Consider the following 18,522-nt stretch of genomic DNA (forward strand, 5'->3'; position numbering starts at 1 on the left):
ATAATTGAGTATAATCTGCTTGGCAACCCTGGTAGAATAATTCTAAATTACACCATTTCTTGAGAAATCTGACACTTGATTGAATTGTCTTGTTAAACTTAGGATGGATGTTTTGTGTTCCTAAGGTAGTAAATTGTCTTTGGTGAACGTCTTAATACATTTTCTTCCATTATGGCAAATAATTCAATAAAATAAGTTATAGCACACAACTGCCGTTTTATAGGTTACACATTTGCCAAATGTCAATTATCGTTAATCTGTGTGTGTATTTTCTGAAGGGTTTCAAAATCTATTTTAAGCAAATACGTTATCCCTTATTTATCACTCATTGCGCATGACAAGTATAACGTTTTACGTTTAACGTACGTCAAGAAGTAGAGGGTCTAAAATCTCTCTAATAAGGGGATACCTTATCCGCTAATAAAGTAATAGGTATGGTGTGTTCAACAGTAAATGGTTTGAATTCAATTAGTGCGGTCGTAAGTATTATTAAATTTATCTGACCTGGCCCATTGTTAAGACCCACCCGGAGCGATAAGCCACCGAGGTAGACAGAGTTGGTCTTTTGCAATTAACACTGACTAGACGGTACTCCCATAATAAAGCCTAAAATAAATTTTACCTGAAACCGGGCCTTTTATACTATTATCGGTTAATCCGGGCTGTTTATAGTGGTAACTAATTGAACTTAACCATTTACTGTTTAACATACCATACGTTATTTTTCAGTTAATGCGCAAGAGCAAAATAACGTATAACGTTTAACGTTGCTGAAATAAGGGGCTTAAAAACTATCTACTAAGCAGCAAAATAACGCTAAAGATAAATTGAAAGAAAGATGCACCATTCTCACCCGCACTCACCACTGGTAAAATACTCACCAACAACTTAGTAATAAAATAATGACAAAAATTCAGGATCTTGTAGGGGAGGAGGGCTTTAAACTTTGATTTGGTCACTTTCTAAATAATTTTTAACCGAGTTATTAAGCCTTAAAATGGCTATTTTAGCGTTTTTAAATTAAAAATTTGAATAGCCTAGAACTCGACAATAATCAATTTTAGAGAAAAATCATAGGAGGCCTTTTTTAAGTGAGAAAATTGATATTTAGAATTTGTTTTAAAAAATTGTTTAAACAATTTTCCGACCGCGGTACCTCCTGGCATCCTGTAGATTTGTTATAAGGATCTATTGTTGAGTAAGTTTTTGCAAAAAAAACGAATCGGAATAATTTACCTGACGGGGGCGAGCATGCAGCTAGGACTATACTGTGTATTATTGTATATTTTCAATCTGAAAGCTTTATTGCCTGGCTTATTCTTGTAATATTTTCGATGTACTAATTTGCTTTTATTTGTAATCGTTACTATTTTTTACTTTATTACGGAATATTTAGTTGGTCTATAATAGAAGGATTGCTAACGTCTCTTAGGGTTGCGAGGTTTTTATGCCATAAACTATGTTTTTACGTCCAGAGATAAGCCGTTTTCTTCTTTGACTTGTCTAAAAACCATTTGTTGATCCTCTTGACATTTCGCGTGTAGGGCCCTGTCAATGCCGTTCGCATATTATTGCCCGGTCGAACATTTAAGTTTATGTCTGTCGTTAATTTAAACGCCACTAACTGTCAAATTAATAATAAGTGAAGCAATTCTTAGGTTACCCGTGTAGTTAAATTTTAAGAACGTAGGCGCAAAATTACGGGCCAATTCTTTTTAAATGCATTAATTTTTTTCAATTCCTGGAAAAACTAATAAATATTTTTGAAAATTCTCGTAGAGTCTCTTATTCTCGTAGAGAATAAAAAAAGTTTCGTTTGAATGAGATATTTGGAAAAAAAATCACATTCAATTTTTGTCATTTTTTTTTTCACCCCTGTAACTTATTAAAATAAACAGTAATCTTTCATTCTGAGTCAATTTTTCAAATATACTTATAATTTCACAGAATTCGAAGAAAATAAATGCATTTATATAGCATTGGACCAAGATTTTGCGCCTATCCCCTCAAAAAAATGGTTGGGGGTTAAAAGTAGCTGGTGTTGATAATCGATTTCCCCAAAACTCTCGACTTTTTTCTACGCTCTGTTACGATTTATTGGCTCTTTGTACAGTGGAATTCAATGTTCAAAAAGTGTAGTATTGCATTTCTCCTCCAAGGGGAAAATTTACCAAAATCCCAGATACCTACAGTATAAAAAGGATTGAGCTCGGTCGGTGCTCTTATCATTTTGTCGAGTCATAGACAGCTTGGATAGCAATAAAAATTGTAGCCAACTTTCAGCTTTACATTACGAAATTAGTTAAAATGTTACAGAGTGCTCGATAACATAGTGGCAAACCAAACTTATGTTTTTTTAAATGGAACACCCTATATTTTATTTTATATTCGAAATTCTCTTAACTTTCCCATCACAAAAATATAAAGGTTTGTTATGTTATACAGGGTGTCCCGAAAAGAATGGTCATAAATTATACCACACATTCTGGGGTTAAAAATAGTTCGATTGAACCTAACTTACCTTAGTACAAATATGCTCACAAAAAAAGTTACAGCCCTTTGAAGTTACAAAATGAAAATCGATTTTTTTCAATATATCGAAAACTATTAGAGATTTTTTATTGAAAATGGATATGTATAATTTTTATATCAGGAACATCTTAAAACAAAATTATAGTGAAATTTGTCCACCCCATAAAAAATTTATGGGGATTTTGTTCCCTTAAACCCCCCCAAACTTTTGTGTACGTTCCAATTAATTCATTATTGTGGTACCATTAGTTAAACACAACGTTTTTAAAACTTTTTCGCCTCTTAGTATTTTTTCGATAAGCCAGTTTTTATTGAGATGCGGCTTCTTTTTCAATATATTTACGTAAAAATTTTATGGGGGTTTTGTTCCTTTAAACCCCCCTAATGTTTGTGTACGTTCCAATTAAACTATTATTGTGGTACCATTAGTTAAACACAGTGTTTTTAAAACTTTTGTCTCTTAGTCTTTTGTTCATAAGTCACCTTTTATCGAGATGTAGCTTCTTTTTCAAAATATACCTAAAAATGTAAATTATAAATAAATTTTCAGATTATTAACAGGTCTCTATAACCGTACTTAACCATATACAAATATGTGGTGGATTCGACAAATATTCAAAATATCTCGATAAACACTGGCTTATCGAAAAAGTACTAAGAGGCAAAAAAGTTTTAAAAATAATGTGTTTAACTAATAGTGCCATAATAATAATTTAATTGGAACGTACACAAAAGTTTGGGGGGGTTTAAGGGAACAAAACCCCCATAAAATTTGTATGGGGTGCACAAATTTTACTTAATTTTTTTTGTAAGATATTGCTGTCGTAAAAATGCCACATGTCAATTTTCAATAAAAAATCTCTGAGAGTTTTCGATATATGAAAAAAAATCGATTTTCATTTTGTAACTTCAAAGGGCTGTAACTTTTTTTGTGTGCACTATTGTATATAGGTAAGTGAGGTTCAATCAACCTATTTTTGACCCCAGAATCTGTGGTATAATTTATGACCAATCTTTTCGGGACACCCTGTATAGGGCTTTTACAAAGTTATAACCAATTTTTTATGCAAAACGTAACAAGTTCAGCTCCCTGTATAATGTATGTTTATTAGTGCTATATTTTTTTGTTGATTGTCAAACTTTATAAAAATGGTTGATATTGCTAATTTTCCTTATATCGAATATAGGGTGAGTCAAAACGCAAGTACATTCTTTTCTCAGAAATTTTAAATGGAACGCCCTGTATTTTATATCACCATCGAAAAGTATCATTACCGTACTTTAATTTTTGTATAATATTCCCTATGCCTAAATTTGTTAGTTTTCGAGATATTTTCATTTTTCAGAGCAAGTTATTAATTAAGGTGTTAATTAAGGTGTTCTATTTAAAATTATTGAGAAAATAATGTACTAACGTTTTGACTCATCCTGTATTCGATATAAAGAAAATTAGCAATATGAACAATTTTTATAAATTTTGACAATCAACAAAAAAATATGGCACCAATAAACCATTGCTGTTGTGCTTATTTTTATGTATACTGGAAGCTGAACTTATTACGATTTTCGTAGAACATTGGTTATAACTTTGTAAATACCCTGTATAACATAACAAACCTTTATATTTTTGTGATGAAGAAGTTGATATAATTTCGAATATAAAATAAAATATAGGGTGTTCCATTTAAAAAATCATAAGTTGGGTCTGCCACTATGTTATCGAACACCCTGTAACATTCTAACTAATTTTGTAATGTGAAGCTCAAAGTTACCTACCAGTTTTGTTATTAACTTTTATTGCTATCTATTACTATAGCGGATCTAATAAGCTTTATCACACTAATCAATCACCCTGATTTTGTATTTACCTGTACAGGTGTGCTGCGCAGTAATGAACGCCACCTGTATCAGCAGCCAGATGGGCGGTACGGTGTTCGAAGAAGCATAGGGAACTATATGAAAGAATCAGCTGTCTTAAAATAGTTTCTCGAAAACGTTGCTAGCTCTTAGACCATACAGACTCTACAGGTTTTCATGTTTTCTAAGGACTTCCTATCTTATTATTATAATTAGTATTACTATTAGTACGCTTCAAGTACTAGCCTCTTTTGTTTATTCAAGATTTATTCATGTATTAAAGAGAAATAGAAGGAGTAGGTAGAAAATGTATCACATCTTTAGAAAACATGAAACTATTATTCTCCTGATTCTTTCTTACAGATATGAATTGCAATAATATTTAACCAAAAGAAGTTAATACAAATGTTTAAATTTCTAAAATATTTTCATCAACAACCATTAAATGTCGCTATTTCCTGGTCTAATACCGATCATATAAAAACAAAGAAGTGTTAACACCGTTTCTATCTGATACTGACATCTCAATCCTCTCAAACAATGGAATTCACCGATCTGAGTGTACCACATAGAAAAAGTGTAATTCAATAAGATCTAATCCCAAAAGTGGCTCTTTGTAATGTTGACATCTCCTGCAGTTAATACTCTACGTAATGTTGTACTTGCAACTGAAGTCTGAAGTGAGTTAAGAGATAGTATTTGTCTCGACTCGAGAGCAACTGGTTCAGTGTGAAAAAGATATGGATCTTAGGTATAGTTTTAGTGCAAAATTCTAGTCTGGGTAAAACGAGGTGGAACACAGGGATTAAATAATTAGGCCCTAAAGATACACGAAAGTAACCAATATTCCGGCCACTATCTAGTAGTTGGAACAATTTGAACAAGGAATCAATAGAAGAGGGCAAATAAATGCATATTACTCGGACAAGAAGAGGAATCTAAAGAATATTTGCTGCAAGAAGAAAATAAGAACATCTTTACGAAATAGGTTCTCTAGGCAATAAAACAAAAAGGAAAAGAAAAAGCAGAAAAGGACTAATGCAATAGTATCAATAAATGAAAAATGCAAAAAAGAAACGGAAATTATCAGAAGTACGTGAAAAATAGAAAATAAGAGAGAGGAAAACAAAATAATATGCAGAGAAACTCGGAACTTAGCAAAAAGGATTTCTAGGCAACCACCTCAGCTTCTTCTTCTTGTGTACTCTCCTCATCGGAGATTGGCAACCGTCAACTGGAGTTCTCCTCTAACTTATGCTTATCGTATAATTGTGTTGGCCTCACTGATGTCGAGCCATTGACGTAAGTTTTAAAGCTAAAAGAACTTCTTTCGCCTTCTTTCGAATGTTACTTCATTGACCAACTGCAGAAAACTATACTTATCGTTTCTAAATATATGGCCAAAATAAGCTATTTTTCTTCGCTTTAGTCAATGCAAATCAATATTTTTTATGGAGTTTTCCATTCATTCCTATATTCCTATTACTATGTCTTCTAAATCCTATTGGAAAATGGATTCAGAATATAAATTGAACAGGATTGGTTACAGTATATACCCCTGTCCGACTCCCTTCAAAATTTGTATAGCCGATGTTGCCTTTCTTTCTGACTTCTGTGCGATTTGACTGATTTCAATACAAGTTCCTGATAATCCTTAGGTCAATCGGTATCAACAGAGTGTTATGACGACTTTTCAGCATCCATGCTTCGTCAGACACTCACGCTAATACAAATTTAAACACAGAACGGCTTACGCATGTCTCCTTCATATTTTCCACTTCAAGTGATGAGCGTACAAAGGTACCATCTTCTTTGATAGCTATAAACGAAAGCGAGTTGATAATATCGTTTTCTATCCTTAGCGCTATGACACCGTAGTATTAGCGAAAACAAAAGATCAACTAAAAATATTGATGAACATACTATCAGAAGAAACTCACAGACTGGGCTTGAACATTAACCATTCAAAACCCAAAATCGTGGTATTCCACGTTCCCAAAGCCTCATATACCTGAGCACAGAGCTAAATAGTCGCTAGACCACTCAAAAGAAATTAGAATACGCATTGAAATAGCAAGGTCTGGTTTCACGAACATGCGTAAAATGCTGTGTAACCCCAAGCTATCAGTCACAATAAGATTGAGAGCACTAAAGTGTTATGTGTTACTATATGGCTGTAAGACCTGGACATTAAAACAGTATGACGTCAACAAACTGAATTCATTCGAAATGTCGATGTACCGCTGAGTGCTAAGAATAAGCTGAATCAGCAGAACTACGAATGAAGAAGTACTGGAAATAATGAACACACGTCCTCATCTGGTCAATATAATCAAAATTAGAAAGACGTCATATCTAGGACACAATGCGCCATAGGGAGTTTAAGCAGCTCCAGGTAATATTAGAAGGCAAAATCGAAGGAAAAAGGGATATAGGAAGAAAGAAAAAACAAAGAATGTGTGTGTACTTTGTACGCACGTAACAAGTTATACTTTTATTATTATGATTTCAACGAAATTAATATACTTAACAGGTTATTTGTATTTTATTTAAATATTAAACTAACTTTTTTTACCTACCACTTTTAAATTTTTTTTATTAAAACGATACCAAAAATATAAAAAAAAGAATATAAATCGTCCGGGATTTGAACCCGGGACCTCTTGATCTCCGGTCACACGCTCTACCACTGAGCTATATTACTTTTGCTTTGATAGGTTACAAGGTTTCTCATACATACTGACAAATTTAATATACCAAGTGAAGTATACAAAAATACTTCAAATATATTTACTATTATTATAAAATATCTTATTCCCGAGGGAGACAAATCCAAAGACACAAAAATTATAATAAATAATACATTTACTAAGAACACTAATATATCCTTTTATATGATATAATATGACTTATTTGCGCTGACAGCGCTGATACATACATATCTTAAAAGATTAGCAACGAAATACATACTGTCTGTGTGCGCATGCGCCCAGAATTATAAAATTTCACTCTCGATCGTAAAGAAGTATACCTTCAAAAACCTGGATCCGAAACTTCGGAGATTGGACCCACACAACAGGAATTGACTTAATTCATCAAGCCCAGAACAGAGAGAAATTTGCCATATTGAGCGCCAACCTCAGTAGAAAAGGCACTTAGGAGGAGGAGGACCGCTATACGAATGTGCAAAAGTTTACATATTTTAGCAAAACTGTACAATTTTTGGAGTATTCGATTTTAAACGCTTACATGATGGATCTTTCATGTGGGCCAAAATGGATAAACATTTTTGTACAGATACGTTTTTGACGGATACAAGCATTATTACACCTAGTCCAAGTAATGAAGCTTAAAATAGGACAAAACCTCGCAATTTTTACAGAATGGATCGATTTGCTTGAAAATTTGAGAATAAGTAGTGGATAGTCCAAGGATCAAAATCTATATGAGGCCGAAAGGCGCTTTTACCATGGGGGTGGTTGCCACCCCATCTCGGAGGTGGAAATTTTTTATTTTATTTTGACAGCAATAGTTGGTAAACACATTCATTCTAAGCAAAAAACGTTATATACATTTTTTTGATAAAAGTAATAGTTTTCGATTTATTCGCTATCGAAAGTGTTAGTTTTATATCGAAAAAATTAATGTTTGTAATCAGTTTTCTGCTAATAACTCAAAAAGTTTTCGTTTTATCAAAACAACTTTGCTTAACAAAAATGTACCTTTTGAAAAAATAAACAAAACAGTTTTTTTGAATTTTCTTTAAGACCAATAGTAGTCGAGCTATACTTTATTATATGTTAGCTCTTCTTCGTAAAATGCTAAATATTGTAGTTTCAAAGTCAAAAGACGGGAAAACTATGCATTTTTCGAGGATAACTTGTTCAAGCTAATTTAAAGTATTTAAAAATATCTATCTCCAGAAATAAAAAAAAAATAGTCCCTAGCTCAAAAATTAAGTGACTTATAGTAAAAAGAATGTCAGTCCCTATTTTTTTCAGCGAAAAAGTGATCGTAAACTTCCCCCTACTCTCCACCCTAATTAAAATTGGTCATTAACCTTATTTGGTCTTCTTAATTTATGTATTGTGAATAACGAATTTTGGTAGTTAGGTAAAAAATGTCCATTTCTTCAGAATAGAAAGATTAGCATCAGAGATACGTAAAAAAATATTTCAATATAAAATTGTAGCTTATTTAATTCCCAATAACTTGGTTTGCAAAAATTTTTTCTACGGCAAAAATGGAATGAGCTATTGAAAATTAAAACTTGTAATAACATGCAAAAACCACCTTTACTAACCCTTTCAAAGTCACCTCTTTTTGCGAATGAGGATTTTAAAATGATATAATATTAATATAGGTCCTGTAAAAACCTACACAATTATTTTTTAACAAACTTTCTAGGATAAAAAATAAAAAAGTTACGGTTAAAAAATCAATATATTTTTTTGAAAAAAAAGGAGATATCCAATTGGAAGCATAATAATGTAAGTTAGCGGTGTTCTTAGTCATCGGCCTTATTCATTCTTCTTTATTTATGTATTATTAATAGATTCCAGAAGTTTGATTCCATTGAAAAAAATGAAGTTAAAAGCGAATAACGAATTTTTGTAGTTTGATAAAAAATGCCTTTTGCTTCAGAATAGAAAGAGTAGCATCAGAGATACGAAAAAATATTTAAATATAAAATTGTAGCTTATTTAATTCCCAAGAAATTGGATTACAAAACTTTTTTCTACGGCAAAAATTGAGTGAATAGTAAATGAGTACAATACCGAAAAACATTGATTTTTTCGATATAAAACTAACACTTTCGATAGCGAATAAATCGAACACTATTAATTTTATCAAAAAAATGTATATAGCATTTTTTTCTTAAAATGAATGTTTTTATCAACTTTTGCAGTCAAAATTATAATAATAAATTTCCACCCCCGAGATGGGGTGGCAACCACCCCCATGGTAAAAGCGCCTTCCGGCATTATATAGATTTTGATCCTTGGACTATCCACTACTTATTCTGAAATTTTCAAGCAAATCGATCCATTCTGTAAAAATTGCGAGGTGAAAAGCTTCGGTTCCTGGACTAACCTCTACGCAGAAGATTTTTATTTTACGAAAACTAAGAAACAATGAGAATAATAAATTTAGGGCCGGTTGTTGGAACGCTAATCAACAAATTGATTATAATCAAGTCCCCTTAACAACCATCAAATAACAAAATTAGTTGCTCGTACGCCAATCAGTTGATTGTAATAAATTATGTTAATTATCATTATGATAATTAACATAATTGATTGATTAATTAAGTATTAATTAACATAACGATTATTAACATAATTGATTAACTAATCAATTAATCTCATAATAATTGTAATCAATTATGTTTTCAGCGACCCAATCAAAGTTGACACTGACAGTTGGTGACAGTAATTAAATATTTGATAATGATCAGTTGATTCCATTTTTGATTAGAGTTCCAACAACCGGCCCTAAGACGTATAATGGTAAATTTGTCAAAAACCAAGTAAGTAGAGACTTATAATCCCACTGAGAAAACCGTGTCACTGCACATACTTACTCCTGTCAGTACAAACCTCTCACTCCCTAGTCCTGAAACAACTACAAAATACATATTTCCTTTGTTACGTGGATGTATAAAACAAAACTAGTCTCTGCAATTAATAAATGTAACAGTCAAGTCGACTGAATTTACTTGTAACCATTTTTTCACCCTTTAAGACTACAACAAAAGGATATCAATCACATTCAATATCTCGACATTTACACTAACCACTCCCAACACCTCTCCAGTTCCAGCGTCCCATGTTCCCGTAATTAAATTGTCAACCCAATACATATCCCTATCGTCATTAATCAACTTACCGTGCACATCTGAAGCAGATTTGTTCCTCGTGTAACACCTGAAAAAAAGAAACGGGATTAGTGATGTCAACACGTGTTTGTCGTGTGGTTATTCCCGCGCGATGTTTAAGGAAATCGTACTTGACAGATAGCAGCGATAATTTCGGAGTTAATCTTTTTTTGTGTGTTGGGAAAACAGGGAAATACATACTAGGGATTTAAGACATGACTGTAAATGTGTAGAATGAATATTAGACGAGCGGCACACCCCCAAAAAAACGCTGTTCCGTTGTGGTTTACGGAAACAATTAAATGAAATTAAAATAAGTGTAAGACAACAATCAATAATATATTTATTTATTTTTTGTTAAAAAGGCGTGCTTATATCTCGTAAGAGTGTTTGCTATTCTTTGCAGGACGAGGGTTTGTGTCATACTGCCTGTGGATGGACTAAAAACATTAGTTTTACTAATATTTTACAACTTTATAGAAGTTGAAGACTTTTATTTATTTATTATTTATTTATTTATAGTACTATACAATTGACCTGGCCTCTTGTGACTAATCCAGGTCGTTTCCTGATGGGATTACAGTAGTTTATCTTTACATTATTATTACTTTAAGAATTTTCTATATTTGACTAATTAACAATAGCCCTAATCTACTACTAATTATGAAAACTACAAATTGTAAACAATTCTAATGAACAAATAATAACAAACAAACAAAAACTAATAAACAAAAGATAAATTATTAATTTTTTTTTAAACATATAATTTTTATAAAAGTGCTCCCATTTCTCATTCTCAGATGAGAAATGCCAGCACTATTCATCTAAAAATAGTCACGAATAATTTTAAGTGCAGGTCTAATCGACTTTATGATATTCTTAATGGTATTTTGGTGAGCCTCAGACCATTGAGTTTTAAAATTTCAGGTTTTTAGTTTAATTTTTTTTTGTTTGATTAAAAATTTTTTTATTTTTGATTTATTTTATTTTATTTTATATTTGATATTAATTTTTTAATTTTTTATTATATAAATATTTATTTAATTATTCCAATATTTTATTTTATATTTTTATATGTAATTTTAATCTTTTTTTTTTCTGTATAATTTCATATTCAAATTCATAAAGGTTGGATATTATTTACTTGATTTCTTCTTCGTCTAATATTATATAATTCTAATTGTTTCTTTGATATTATGTCCGCTAAATTGTTTAAGTTTAGTGTATTAAATAATTCTTCATTTTGTATTATATTTTCTATATTTATGCCAACAAGGTCTCTTCTCATTCTTTGTAGTTCTTGTGTATTTGTTTGTCTTTCGCAATTAAATACTATGTGTTCTGGTTTGCCTATTTCTCCACATTCACAATATTCATTGTCTTTTAAGTTAAATCTATGTAGATATGTAGGGTACGGACCGTGCCCTGTAAGAAAATGTATTAATCCTTTTTTTGGGTTAAAATAATTTGGTATATTATTTAAATTTGGAATGAAATTATAGAGACGTCTTGCTTTAGGGGAATTATCCCATTCGTTTTGCCATTTTCTATTTAATATTTCTTCTAATTCTCTTTTGGTTCTGATTTCTATTCCCATTAATTGTATTATTTTTTCATAATTTTCTTTTCTCTGTCAATATCTACATGCACGTTTTTGTGCTTCCAAGTGCATGGGCATTACACCAGTCAAGACTGTTAAAGCTGATGTTGCTGTAGTACTGAAGGCTCCTGTCATTCTAACAAGGAAACCTCTTTGTGCTTTATTCAGTTTTTCAATATTTGTATTATTTGTTAGTCTGTGTGCCCATACACTTGCACCGTACCCTACAATTGAGGCAAGTATCGTACTCGGGTATACGCGCATATGCTGGAACGGAATTCTATATTCCCTTTGTGCTAGGCTTGCAATGCAATGCATGACTTTCGCTGCCTTCTCACAGACGCTATTTATATGGTTTGTAAAGAGTCTTGGTTCATCGATTATGATACCAAGATATCTAGTTATTTTTGTTCTTTTTATTGCCTTCCCCCTTATTTGTATACTTGGATTTCTTTCAAGTCTTCCTTTTATAAGGCTATATGTTGTTTTTGTTTCTGATATAGTTAGTTACTTTTTTCATCCATTCATTTATATTTTCAAGTACTCCATTTGATTTTATTTCTAGTTCTCTTCTTGAATTAGCATCTATGATAAGCAGCAAATCATCCGCATACGCTATGCTCCCTAGAACTTCAGGATCCACAGCTAACCGTTCCAGCAGTTCTTCTAACATTATGTCCCAAAAAATAGGTCCACACACTGAACCTTGTGGACAACCTTTAGTTATATGTCTCGTCTTTTTATCCATTGGACAACTTAAGCTGGCATATCGGTCTTGACAATAGTTTCTGATAGTTGAAGACTGATATTTATTGACATAAGGAGGCTGACCCTTTATCGTCCCGTAATCCATTATGGAATCTGCGTTTCCCATACATAAACTAAACAGGCCATCAACATCTGGTGTTTTAAAAGCTGAGAAGGCATTTTATCTGAATACTGATATATTTCGTTTCTTAAAATTTAACAGGCTCTTTATGCATATGGTTTGTGAATTTTAAAATGGGACGTATTATTTCATTTTGCAAAAGTTATTAAAAATTAAAATTAGCAAAATAGTAATTGAAGCGTGTCGCCACAAACGCTTATTTCTCGAGATACTGACCACAGTGTGGAGAATGGCTAATATTGGTCGTACTTTATGTTTTTGATGGTGCTGAAAACAAAAATGAGGTTTATTTTGAATTTTATGTGGGGGAACATTCTCAAAATCGCAGTTTTGCCCAAAAAATAAAGAAAAATAAAATCACATTTTTCTAGGTATCAATACACCTATTTCTCCTTTATAGTGGAAATACGTTGTCTGATTTTAGTTTCACATGATTTTCACCTCTTCTTTTGACTTTTTTAATTCCTATAATACCTATCCCATTTGATATCTTTGAGTTCTTCTTCAGTTCCGTCATTTTCTTATATGTCGAGAAGATTCTTACATGATGTAATTACGTGCAGCGTTCGTCTTAGTTGATAACCTACTATAGAAAGGGGATTTTTCGCTCCCTCTTTCCACTGTCCTTGAATCCAACGGCTACCTTGGTTGGGTACAAGCGAAGTGCTGGGGACTGAGGGGTCTTCCAGAGAATGTCTGTTCATGCTGAGGGGGTTTTGACATTTAAACACCACGCTTACTAGGTGTGTTGGTCAGTCGGTTTCGAAAATTGGAAGGTATTGCATAGGAATTGGGTTAGAAGATGATTTCTCTCCGGTAGATGAGTTGAGAGAGAATCAAGGCTGCGTTTATCAGCCGCTATCTAAATAGTGGAATAAAAAACTAGATTTTTCACTATGAATATTCAATGAAGTTGTGCTTTTGCAGGAACGTAAAAAACAAATAAACGTTTTGTCAAGTCTAATACATTTTATCGTGCATTTGATTTTTACTGTTACGTTTTTATTTTAAATTACTATGTAGCTAAAGTTTTTGCATAACAAAACGTTAAAGAAGCATGTTTCCCGGGAAATCCCATAGCAAGCCACTCACCATGAAGCTTAAAATACACTCTTTGGAAAAATCCTTTGTACTCTCTCTGCACTTGTCATGTGCGGTTGATATATTAGAGCTCGAACCACGAAAGTATTTTCTCAGTCTCAAAGAGGGCACGAAGGCAAAAATAATGGTTTGCATGTTTCGCCTGTGCCGTAATCTTTCATATCCAACAGAATGCAATACACGGATTTAAAACCGCTTATTTCTTGCGCCGTTTCGTTTTAGAACACACATGAAAATGAGCGATTACGTTATTTTATAAAGGTGTAACGATAAAAGCTGACTTAGATAGGAAATGCTACTAGAGCAAATGATTGCACATTTATACGTACGAGTATATGTATGCATGAGGCAACAGGGCTGTAATCTGGTTTCAAAAAGTTAAGTGTATGTAAGATTTTTAACTTCTTTATAGATCCTAACTTATTATCTAATTTAATTTAAGAATCGCCCAGTGGTGTATTCTTAGTTTGTTCTAATTTTTAAAGCACCTTTTTCTTGAGCGCCAATCACAATAGATTTTTCATTTAACTTGCACTATGTACTACACTAACTCATATGGCGTGATCCTCTTGGCTCTTCTTTTTTGGCTAGAGTTATCCAGAAGCTGAATGTCCTCGACGTTTTCGTCATCATCATCATCACGTAGCGCTACAACCCTGGGTGGGTCCTGGCTGACTCTACAACTTTCTTCCAATTTGTTCGGTCTTCCATCAACCTAGGGACAAATGGGATGTTCATTTTTCGGAGATCTGCTTGGATGTTATCTCTCCATCGCATTCTGGGACGTCCGAGTGGTCTTTTTCCTGTAGGAATCTCCTCCCATACCAGTCTTACAAGTCTCTCGTTATGAAGTCTGTGCACGTGGCCTGCCCATCTTAGTCGCTGTGATTTAATTTCTTGGACAATATCGGTGTCATTGTAGAGTTCTTTTAATTCGAAGTTGGTTCTGATCCTATACTGGTTTGTGTTAATGTCGTGGTGAGGTTCGAAAACTTTTCTATGTATTTTTCGTTCAAAACGTCTGAGCTTTTCTTCGTTTGATTTGGTCATGGTCCACGTAACCATATGTTAGTACAGGTCTGACGATAGATTTATAGATTTTGGTCTTGGAACTTCTTGTAAGATTTTTTGATTTTATAAGCTTATCCAGTGCGAATAGACAGCGGTTTGCTGATTGGATTCTGTCTTTTATTTCTTCAGTAACATCGTTGTCAGCTGTAATTACGGCCAACAGATACTTAAAACGTTGTACTCTTTCGAAATTAAAGGTGTTGACCGTCACATTTTGTCCTATCCTGTCTCTTCGTGTCGTTCTATTTATACACATATATTTCGTCTTCTCTTCATTAATCCTCAGCCCTACTTCGCTTGTTGCTCCTTCCACCTTGTTGAAAATGGCTTTTGTGGATAGGATGGAGTCTCCAACTAGATAATTGCCATCTGCGTATGCTAGTAATAACTTGGGACCTTGAACCGATAGCAGTTCTGTTTTTATTTCGGCCGACCTCATGGCTTTCTCTAATACAAGGTTAAAAAGTAGTGGAGATAACGCATCACCCTATTTGAGTCCACTGTTGATTTCGAAGCTGTCAGACAGTTTATTATTTACACGTACTTTTGATATTCCACCCTCCATACAGACTTTAGTCATCCGAATGAGTTTCTTTGGTATTGAGAACTCCGCCATGGCATTCCATACTTGGCTTCTTTCTACGCTGTCATATGCCTGTCTAAAGTCTATAAAAAGATTGTGCATGGGTCTGTTATACTCCCATCTCTTTTCTAGAAGCTGTCTCAGCGTGAATAGTTGATCTATTGTGGATCTGTTTGCTCTTGGCAACCGGCTTGATATTCTCCTAGGACATTTTCAGCATAAGGGGTTAGTCTACTAAGAATGATGTTTGAGGGGATTTTATATGCCGTGTTTAAGAGTGAAATTCCTCTGTAATTCGCGCATTTTGTTCCCTTTTTTGTGGATGGGCACTATGATGTTTTCCTTCCATCTTGCTGGTATCCTTTCTTCTAACCATATCTGTGTTATTAATTGGTGGATTTGGCGATATAGTGTTTCTCCACCATATTTCAGAAATTCTGCTGGTATCTCGTCCGTACCCAGCGCTTTGTGATTTTTCAGCTTATTTAAGGCTTTTCGAGTTTCTTCAAAAGAGGGATTTTCGACGGGCATGTCTGCTGTTATATAGATCTCTTCTTTGTGCTGTTCTTCCTGTATGATGCTTAGAAGGTCCCTGAAATACCCTTTCCATTCTTCTATTAGTTCTTTATCGTCGATTATCATATGGCCTTGATTGTCTCTCAGTGTATGGATAGAATTGGTTCTATGTCCTCTTTTCTCTGTGTAGATTGCTTTATAGAATTCTCTGGAGCCTGGTTTGGGTCGGTCTCTCTCCATAGCTTCATATTTTTGTTGTTTATAGTTTCTTTTCTTTGTGCTTATCATTTTTCTTGTTTCTTTTCGGCAGTCGTCGTATTCCTTTTTACTTTTGTCTGTTTGTAGTTGTATCCATGTCTTCCTTACTGTTTGTCTTTTTTCCAGATGTTTCCGACATTCATCGTCAGACCATGTTTTTTCCTCTTCTGCCTACTCCTTCCAAAGATCTTGTCAGCTGTCTTGGTTATTATTTCGGCAGTCGTTTCCCACAGCTCTTCTATATCATTGTAAACTGTTTCAGAGTTCAAGGTTTGTTCAAGTTGTTCTATATATTTTTGATGTTTCTGTGTTCTGCATTTCGTCCATATTCCATTGTGGGTTCATTGTTGTTTTGTTGTATATGTGGCTAGATATTCTGCATTTGACTTTTACTCTGACTAAGTAATGACGTTTTGGTGCTGAGAAAGCCTTTCTTCGTGTCTGCAGGCGAGTTTTTCTATTTCTTCATCAACCTACCCTACCCCTAGGTCTTTGTGGATGTCTTGGTTGCGGATATACCAAGTCGCTATAAAAATGCACCTCGATACTTAATTTTGGAAAGTATGAATTATTATAACATTAGTTTTTTGGTACAACCCCACAGTTGGATGCTATACGTCCAGTTAGGTTTTAGAATCCGTTTGTAGAATAAGATCTACTTTCTAGTTCAGCTTTGCATCTAGAATTAGACGAAGATATCTGGCTGTATTAGAAGGTACATATATGAAATTTTATGTCCGTTTATATTTACACTTCTTAGGGTACCTATCCGTTCCGAACGTTGGCGATCATTCTGGCTATGATGATTTTGTTGGTTGCTATACCTACGAAATAGTTGTGTTGAGCTATACCAGGCTCTCAGGTTAGCAAGCCAGGATATTCTTCTTCGTCTTGAGGTCCTTTTTCCTTTAATTTTATCTTGCAGAATGCATTGGAGTAGCTCGTATCTGCCTTGATTTATCATTATATGTCCCAAGTACTGCAGCTTAAGGTCCTTCACGATGTTGACCAAATCTGCGGTCGTGTTCATCCTCCGTAGTACTTCTTCGTTTGTGACTTTGCTTGTCCATGGTATCTTCAGGATCCTTCTATACAACCTTATCTCAAAAGCCTGAAGTTTCGATAGAGTTTCCGCCTTCAATGTCCACGTTTCTATTCCGTATAGAAGCACTGAGTACACGTAACATTTAAGGAGCCTTATTTTTGTTTCTAGTGTGAGGTCATGGCTCTTGAACACAGAGCTCATAGTCAAAAATGCACTGTTTGCCTTTCCGATGCGATTCCGATGCGATATATTTACACTTTGATTTATATTTTGTTATATATTATGTTATATTGAGTTATATTTACACATGTATCAATTTACCTTCTTTAAGGAGATTTTACACTTCCTGGTCCAAATATGAAATTTATTATCGTCTTCACGATATCTTCTTCGGCCTTTTTAATTTGATAGAATCCGCTGACTATATCGAGGGTGGAAAATATTAGCAGCATCTTCGTTTGTCCAGAATGTCTGTTATGTTTGGAATGGGATATCGGTCAACTATGGTTTTCTCCCGGTTTACCTTCCTGTAGTCGACAACTATTCGCCAGTTAATTTTTCCTAAGGTATCTGATTCCTTTGGTACGACCCAGATTGGAGATGACAAGGGAGATTGAATCGGTCTGATGATTTCTTGATCGAGCATCGAAGTTATCTGCTCACTTCTTTCTTATGGACGTATGGATACCGATATGACTTGATGTAAACTGGAACTTCGTCTCTGGTTCGTATGTGATACTTTATTTGGTTAATAGATGTTAACGGATCGTCTGGATAATAAATATTTGTGCAAACTTCTTGCACAGTCGTTTCAGGTGAAATTCTTCTGTATTTAGACGATCTTTTCTAAGGAAAGAATCGACGTCTCTTAGATTATAATCTTTCGTGGGTACGATATCTGACGGGTATATAATATGATATTCTTGGGGGTTTACTGGTTGGCATTTAATGGGATCAGTCAATGCTACTTGTTCATTTGAATTGCCATCGTACCCTGGTATGATGGCAATCCAAATGAACGTGCGATGCTGCTACGATAGAAAGGTCTTTATTAACATCAAACCTAGGTCCATATTAGAAATGTGTGTATTAGATGCTGGTGTAATAATCAAAGAAGATATATAAAAAGAAGTTGTGGATTTAAGTAATTGATTATTGTTGATTAAACAAATATGTAGTGGAAGATCTCGAT

The 18,522-nt window shown here is 33.7% G+C and overlaps 1 protein-coding gene across 1 annotated transcript in view; it reads right to left on the reverse strand.

Annotated features, from left to right (window-relative positions):
- The window catches only part of LOC126885627 (protein turtle), a 672,203-nt gene that overhangs the window by 399,929 nt on the left and 253,752 nt on the right, over positions 1–18,522 (reverse strand). Inside the window, exon 2 of the mRNA XM_050652257.1 lies at positions 10,279–10,316. The gene's annotated coding sequence lies outside the window, so the exon portion shown is untranslated. The remainder of the gene's footprint in view (positions 1–10,278; positions 10,317–18,522) is intronic.

Source organism: Diabrotica virgifera, chromosome 1 (genome assembly GCF_917563875.1).
Source record: "Diabrotica virgifera virgifera chromosome 1, PGI_DIABVI_V3a".
Lineage (NCBI taxonomy): Eukaryota > Metazoa > Arthropoda > Insecta > Coleoptera > Chrysomelidae > Diabrotica > Diabrotica virgifera.